The sequence below is a fragment of the Myripristis murdjan genome, chromosome 17 (assembly GCF_902150065.1).
Source record: "Myripristis murdjan chromosome 17, fMyrMur1.1, whole genome shotgun sequence".
Taxonomy (NCBI): domain Eukaryota; kingdom Metazoa; phylum Chordata; class Actinopteri; order Holocentriformes; family Holocentridae; genus Myripristis; species Myripristis murdjan.
The window spans coordinates 27604526-27613331 of record NC_043996.1 but is presented as its reverse complement, the minus strand read 5'-3'; positions in this window follow the sequence as shown (position 1 = coordinate 27613331).

Below are 8806 nucleotides of genomic sequence, written 5' to 3'. Positions count from 1 at the left end.
GACATTTCCAAAAACATTCTTAAGTTTTGTAAGAAAATCACAAACAAGAATGTTCAAAAAAGACAGACTCTCCCTTTTGATTTTAGGGGCAGTTACTATATCAACTATGTCACGACAAATCAGGAACACATCCCAATAACTGCAACTGGGTGGAACACGGTGTGCTATTAAAAAAGGCAACAGCCTAAAAAGACACCATTTCTGAGCAGCAGACCCTGAAATTCCTGAGCTCTGCATTAGTCGCTCTGACAGTTGTACTGGTCTGTTTTTTTTGTCATTTTGACCAATCGCTAGATGCTGTAGTTCTTCATTAATTTCTTGTATGGTTATGTGCTTCTCTTTGTGTGCTTGGCACACAACTAGTTTGAGTACAAGTGGGATGACTCCTTCTAACAAGTCATGCATTATATCAGGTGGAAATGCCTTTGTCACATCAAAATAAGTTAACTCACTCAAAGGAGAAGGACCAGTTACTCCATATGTCACTTTATGCTCAGGGTTTTCAATACACGATTTCAGATGATACTCGTGTGCCTCTGGGCTTCTCAAGACAAAGTCATCCTCATTGAATTTTTCTTTCATTTCTGTGTAAGTTGCCATGCAAAAGCGACAAATTCTGTGAGAGTTAAACGACATAGTAAAACCTCCCAACATGTGGGCTGAAAGATTATCTGCTGAAAATGTTGCTATTGCAGCATATAAAGTCTGCTCAATCCCATTAACTGTGATAGTGATGCCATCTTTTTCAAGTTTTTTAAGATCGTCTAACATGGGTTTTAAAATAGTATGTAAACCACAATGTTTAACAAATACTTGACGAACTAAAAGAGCAAGATGGATATGCTTGAGCTTTGACTGATGTTTGTTATCAAGGTTGCCTATAGTATAGTAGAAACCACATAGCTTATGCTTGGTTCGCTTTGAGCCTATGGGATTGGTCACTTCAAATTCGTCTTCGTAAAAATGAAGACGTAATGCAAGTGGATTAACTTTGAAGAAGGGATGGTCAGTAAAGTAAGTACCATCAGAGAAGTTGCTCAAGTAATCAGGGTATCTTTCCATATGCCTGTTAGCTTGAATTTCATCAAATATGTCCTCATGTGAACAGTAGCGTGCCAAAACCTCTGTGATGGGCACATAAGAGTATGTACCAATCTTGTGTCCACTCTTTGACCTCAAAATATGATGCACAGGTTCAACCAAATTTAGCTTAGACTTACAATGTTCTTTCAACATGTATGGTGATTTGACAGCTGCTGAAGCTCTTTCAAAAAAGTCATTAGATTGTATCACCTCTCTTAGTTCGGGACACTCTGAAATACTGAACCCATTTTCTTGAAGATGGTATGTAATAAAAGCATCGTAATTTTCCTTAAAATAGCAAAACAGAAAATTTATGTCATTTAAAATTTCCTGCTGGACGCCCTGTGGAATGTTATTTTTTTCTCTACATTTCAGAATGAAGCTACAAAGATTTTCTTTAAAGTTTCTAAACAGTGCATCCATAGTAGGTGGTACATCTTCCTGAGGCTGCAAATCATTGTCTGAGTTATCTCCATCACTTAGATCAATGTCATTTCCGTTGTTTAGATCAGTGTCATTTCCGCTGTTTAGATCAGTGTCATTTCTGTTGTTTAGATCAGTGTCATTTCCGCTGTTTAGATCAGTGTCATTTCTGTTGTTTCGATCAGTGTCACTGCTTTTGTTTTCAGGTAGCACATGTTCCCTGTGCTTACGATACACATGACGTCTATAGGACTCATATAATGTAAAAGAGGATTTACAGTTATTTAGTCCACAAGTCATAGTAAAGTTGGATTCATGTGCATGGATAAGACCAACATGCTGAATCAGTTTCATTAAGGTGAAGGTGGTTCTTCTACACTTTGGACATCTATATGGGCGAGGCATTTTTAGAAGAGTAGATTGATCATTCGGGTGACAGTAACTGGAAGGTCCTTGTCACCCACCTCAGTGATGTTGAGTATAGTGCGTTGTAGAAAGGTCAGCGTCTTCTTCATGTAGGGTGGGTAAGCCAGGTTGAAAACAAAATAGGCACAGAAGGCTGCAATTACCCCATCTTCAACTCCTATTCCTTGGCACAGATCCACATTATCCACCTTGACTGAAACCAGAACCTTCCTGGTAAAGGCCATCTTCCAGTCGCTGTCTACCAGCTGTACAGTTGGATAGGGACTCTGACTGTCACGCTGCAAAAAAATGTAAAATCAATGGTGAGGCAAATAAATAAAACAGATTCAGCTCCAATATCAAGGCTCCAAACTTTCCCCATATTTTATAAAAAAACATTTAAGTGCAACAATTTGACAAGCACTTTGTAAACCTTTTTTTTTTTTTTAATATCCTATATACAGGTCATTCAGGGGACTGAACACTATGAATGAACTGTAAGTCATTATTCAAAAAATATAACAATAAAAATGTATTTTTTCCATTGAGAGATATAAAAAAGGAATTATCCATAAACTGTTTTTTTCAGTTGGGTATAAGAACTAAATCCATACCTGTCCTCCTGTAATGAAGTGCTCCACTTTCTCTTTAAAGATGAGGGGAAGCAAGATGAGGGCCGCACGAAAGTCAGCCTCTGTAAGAGATAAAGAGATAGGCCTTTAAAATCATTTTTAGACAATGCATCATCCCTTGTGGATGTCACACAAATAACTACATCTTGCATGTATGAAACACTGAAAAGAATTTAAGACTTTTAAATGGAATTTTAAATAAATAAATTATAGTCCTTTAGATGGATTGTGAGCCAAAACCACATGCACATGGTGACGGTACAATTGCATTCGTGTACATTTTTAGAAATTTTATAAACATTCACATGATTCTCCAATTCTTTCCCCCAGTTACTACTACTATGATGTTACCAAAAAGACTACTTGGTACTATCCATTAACCTGGAGATGGTGGTAAGAAAACAACAAAAACTCATAAAATTACTACATTTTCTACAAATGTTTGTTAAAGCAAAGTACTGACAATATTATTATTGTGCTTATGAATATTTACTAAAAAACAAAATAAAAAAATAGAATACCTGGTAGATCTTCTGCCAGCAGTTCCTCCCTAGCTTCAGAATACATTCTGGCCAATGTGGATTTTCCTTCCACCAGTTTGACCACCTTTGGCACTATGGGGGTGAAGCCCTCTTTCCAGCGACGGCACAAGTTCACAGCAGATGGATGGATCCTGTCAACCTCTTCCCACAGCTGAAAGAGTTAATAGAGAGGGGAAATTCATCGCTCATTTAACCAAGTAATTTCAACATTCAAGCACACCAAAGCATTTGTGTTGCATTCCGTGCAGAGAAAAGCAAGGGAAAAAACTTAATCAGACCAAACAAGGTTCAACACCATGGCTATTTATACACTGACAATAATCATCAGCTTTTAAGCTGTAAATTGACTTAAAGTACAGCAAATCATATCACTTACACCTGAAGGTGTTCTCAGGAAAGGGTATTTTGTCAGTACATCCTCAACTGTCATGCCATCCATGATCTCTTTTTGACGCCATGCAAATGTTCGCTGCATGCGATCTTTGACGACAGAGCTATCTGGTTGCATCTTTTCATACTGCATATGTAGATCATGCACATGCCTCTCGATAGAGATTGCATCCTCACCAATTACAGCAGGCACCTGCTGGAAGTAAGAACTGAAAACTAAAATGGTGCAACAGCAGAACTGCACTTGAACTAGAATTTTGCCACATACCAACAAAATGGAAAAACTAAACCTAAAAAACATACAACCAAGGTTATACAAGTTTTACTGTATATTTTTCAGGTTTTAATTGTAATAGATTTTGGCTTTCTCTATAACTTGGTCAAGGAAAGTTAGGTTTGCCTTCTTATGTGACCTTTTCAACTGAGAAATACTTTAATTTCACTAGAAAATGTTTGAAAGGTTTTAAAATTCATGGTAGAAGTTACAGCTCCTATTAATTGGTAAGTGAAACAGATGATTAATTAACTAATATGAAAATAATCAACAGATTTTTTGATAAAATAGCAGTTAGTGAACCTAACCTATTTACCGACACATATGGTAAAATACTATTGTGCACTATGACTTTTATAAGTGTAGGCATGAATCCACTCACCCCTGACAGAGATCTGCGACAGCTTCCTGCTGCTTCCATAGACTCTCTCGTTCTTCTGTGCCCAAACTTTTCCTTCATTCTTTTCACCTCATCAGCATGAATCAAAGGTGCACGCTCTGCTTTGAATTTGCGTTTGAGGGACTGATGCCAGGTATGCTAACACAAACAATAAACAATAACTCTCACCATTAAATGCAATTAAATGAACCTATCCAAGAAAGTTTTAATACATATGAATTACTGTATTCAGTCTTTTTTCAGACAATATACAGCTGTTTGATATCAAAACTACCGAAATGTAACTTACATAGCCATTTCCCTCCAGATCCTTGAGAAAAGGGTACTTTGCAATAAGAGCTTGAACTACTTGCACATATTCCATGTTAGTAGGATACCTGTAAGACAGAATAAAATAAAGAATATCTTTATGAATACCTGTCCATATAATTCCTTTTTAAAATTCAGAATTGTTAATGTTCATCACTGAATGGGCCTTGACCTTCTAGGTAGGAGCAAATTTGGCTCTGCAACTTAACAAATTGAAGTATAAAGCAATGACAGTGACACTGTAGCAAATATGGGCTACCTCTAAATTATGCATCTTTCTGACTCACATTGTGTATTCTAACATTGCTTCATGGAGAACACGAATTATCCTATGTCGATCTCTGGATGACTTCTGACAAGCTTCCTTGTTATCCAGCCTGTTTTGAAGATCTCTAGGGAAAGGAGGAATAGCAAACACAGCAGGAAGTCTCCCGTTGGACTTATTTCTGAAATAGGGTGAGCAAAGGAGAGGAACCTGTGTTACCAGCAGACAGGGTGGCACAAAAGCAACACAGTAGTAGTGGAATATGGCTATTGGCTAAGGACATTAAATAAAGCAATGATCTTAAGTACAAATTTGAGGAAATAAATTGGCAGAGATGAATAAATTTCAACACACATTTTAAAATTCTTTACATTGCAAAACTTACCCTTCTTCAGTGAAAGGCTGTAGATACAATTCTTCAGGCACTGGTTCTAAAGTTAATGTAACTACATCCTTAAGCTCACGAACAATTTTGTTGAACTTTGCTTGCTTTTTGAATGACCCAGCAAAAAGGTATGATATCATGTTATCTGTCAGGCCATACTCTACAGTTTCTCCATCCACTTCATTATCTGAGAGAGAGAGAGAGAGAGAGTTATTTTTCAAAACATTCAAAAAAGTATGAAGTGAGTAAATTTACTATATCTTGAACAAAAAGCATAATATAAAATGGATAACAATCAAAACATTCAATGAGAAATTCCTCTCAGTCTACCTAAAAGAGGAGAAAATAACTTCAGGTCACAACAAGGGACGCAATCAATTATTTAAGAATATGTTAAAATGTTATATTATTATTTGTTTTAAAAATGTAAATTACTTATAAAACAGACCTAACAATTCAACTACCAATGAATGAGCAGGAGCATGCCTGTGATAACTTAGATTGAATATGAAAAATAAACCGAAGACAATTCTTGTCAGTGTGCTGCTGTAGCCAGGGAATTTTCTTTCCCTTTTGGACTCGTATGGTGCCGGTGCAGTTGTTTTTCTAATTCCGCGATTCCGTGTTCGCGGAAATTATAGGGCCCTAGTTAAGTTGACATTGATTTTAAGGATTTTATGGCACCATTGGTTCAGGAGTTACGGTATGAGACGCTCATATTACAAACATGTGACACACCGGGGACTCTTCTGTGATTGGACGGTCGAAGTTTCAGTAGTCCTACGGAGTTACCGTAATGGCACTGTATATAGGCACAAAGCTCCGTTTCTCCAGTTTCTGGCACTTTTTAAAGTTTTTGTATATCATAAACGGTCTAGGAGATATCGATATGTAAAGTAGGCATGCCGAATCCTGTCGGCGCCGACATCATCGGTTTAAGAGACATGCTTGCTGTCTGCCCCGGGCTTCATGAACCTGCGGTCCATCCTGTGGGTTGCAGTGCGTCACTGAAGGCTAACGAGGCTCACTTTTTCACTTTCCCTTTCTCCTACTTGTCGAGAAATGCTGCCTTGCGATTCTGCGCATGCGCAAAGATGTATAGAGTAGCGGTAACATTATTTGTTAGGCTGTTACTGTACTATCGAAATATGATACCCCTGAAATATTGATTATAAATATTAAAATAGTATGTCTAAATATGCTGCCATTCATCCTACAGTGCCAGTGAGGTGATTAATACTCTTATATGAATGCATAAAGTAGCGGTAGCATTATTTGATAGTTACTGGACTATCGAAATATGCTACCCCTGAAATACTGATTATAAATATTAAAATGGTACGTATAAATTCCATCACACCTTTTGTATCTAGACACACGAGAGAAGATAACTTTGCCCACTTAATGCCGATATCAACAGATTAACCCATCGGTATGCGGCGGTAGCAAATCTCGACAAAGCAGCAAAAAATCGACAGAACACCTGTAGGCCGGAATGCTATCACCCCTGAATTAACGTTAGGCTACATTCAGACAAAGAGGTACAAATGTGGACCGTCAGGGGACCTTTACGTCACCACATCTATGATAACTTCCCGCGCAATGATACCAGCAATTTTTAGCTAACGTTAGCTACCTAACAGTTAGCATTAACAAAATCAGTTTTACCCAGCAACACAAAACTGGTCGATAAAACGTAACGTTACGAGGCACATGAGATGTCTAAAAAAAAAAAAAAACACATATATGGTCACGTTAAACTGTTATTTTTTTAGACTGAAGCTGAATGTCCGATTTTAGCAAGCTAATATCATTTTCTAGATGATGTTAATGCTAGCTAACAATTTAGTAGCTTGGTTTATTCAGTTTCGACTAAAAGGCTGCATACAACATATAAAGCTCTATGTCTTCAATTTTTAGTTAAATTTAAGATTAACTTACCTCTGAATCTCTGGGCCTCTTCCTCTGTTAAGTTTAATCCAGCCTCCTCCAGCTTTTGAAGGAGCTCCGCCGTGGAACACTCCATCCTCGGCTCAGTTTGAGCGCCTGGTGGTGACTGGCGAGACGGGCGGTTGGTGCGCGTGCGTGCGCTGCTGCGTCATGAACGCGCATATGTGAGCACACCGACAGAGACGCGCACACACACATAAACCCTGATCCACGTACATGCGCACTCTCAGACAACAAATAGACAACTGTAAATTTCAAACTTTTGGTTGTGAAATATGCCGCAGTAATGTCGGGGGAGCACGCTGCGAGGCATTTTAATATTGATGCCAGGCAGGTGAGGGCTTGGAAAAAGCAAAAGGCAGCACTCAAAGCGGAAGTTGACGTGAAACGGACCAGACTGCAAGGCTTAAATTCAATATAATAGCCTATAGCCTAATATAATACTGTAAATAATACAGTGCTTTATTTTCCATATAGTATTACAAATTTGCATTTTTACTGTAAAGAAATTTTACTTTTCTGCTGTTTAAAAAAAAAAAAAAATAGCCTACAGTATTTCTATTTTGTGTGCTGTGATTTTTTTTTTTTTTTTTTTTTTTTTTTTTTTTCATATTAAAAGCCTCCTTCAAACTGATTTTTTGTTGATAATAGCACCGGCTACTATTTGAGGAAATACAGGTCATATGTATCAGGCCCTTCAACATTGCGATTCATCATTGATCCCTGACTTTTTAATAAAAAAAAAAAAAAAATTGTCACCTGTGTCAGCTCAGTTCAGCTTAAATATTAGTGATATGCGATACCACCAATTTCCTTTCTAATTCAGTTTGAAGTAAAATCAAATGTGGTATTGCTGATACTAACATGATGCCCATATTTTATATTTTATATTATTCTACAAAAGCTAAATGTCTCAAGATAATAGAGATAGTCATAATTGGGACTTGGGTTTAAGAAGCAAAACCATACATCCCCAAACTGTATTATAGCCTCACATTGTCATTGTACCCCTGTTTGTGGAAAAAATGGTACAGATGTGGACCCCAGATCATTTTGGAACTTATATGTACCCTTTTAACCCAAAAAAGGTACATGTAAGTACCCTGTGGATCAACTCAGAACCTGTGAGGGTACATCACCAACATTTGTACTTTAGAGAACAAAAATGGACCTCAGTCGTACCCTTTTTTCTGACAGTGTATATATATATATGTGTGTGTGTGTACAATTAAAAAATCTAAATTAACTAAAGGTATATACATAATAATAGATATAAAAAGGCTATTAGTGCTCTGTTAAGCAGGTGATATATTAATTATTTACTCGCTGATTCTTTTAGCAGACGCACACAGGAGGAAATATGGTCTGCTGGTTTTCCGTCAATTCCTACTCATCACTAAAAGTCACGGACTGCTTATCATCCTTTAGACACTTATGAGCACCTTGTGGCTCTCTTGCATAAATAAATAAAATAAAAAATCTTTTCAAAAAGAGATTTATGTATGACTTGGAGCAGTTTCCATAGCAACCTTGTACAGTACAAACATGACAGCGATGAATGGGTTGAAAAGGAGAAAAACCTTGAAACTGCTGCTTATGAAGACAAAACCTCCTCGACACTGCAGCGTCCATCAGATCTTTTTCTTTTTTTTCTCAAGCTGATGTTTGAACGTCCACTTCTGTCTCACATGGGAAATGTTTTGATAAAACGTGATTGAGTGTAATGTCCAAACAGAGTTTCTCTGGCC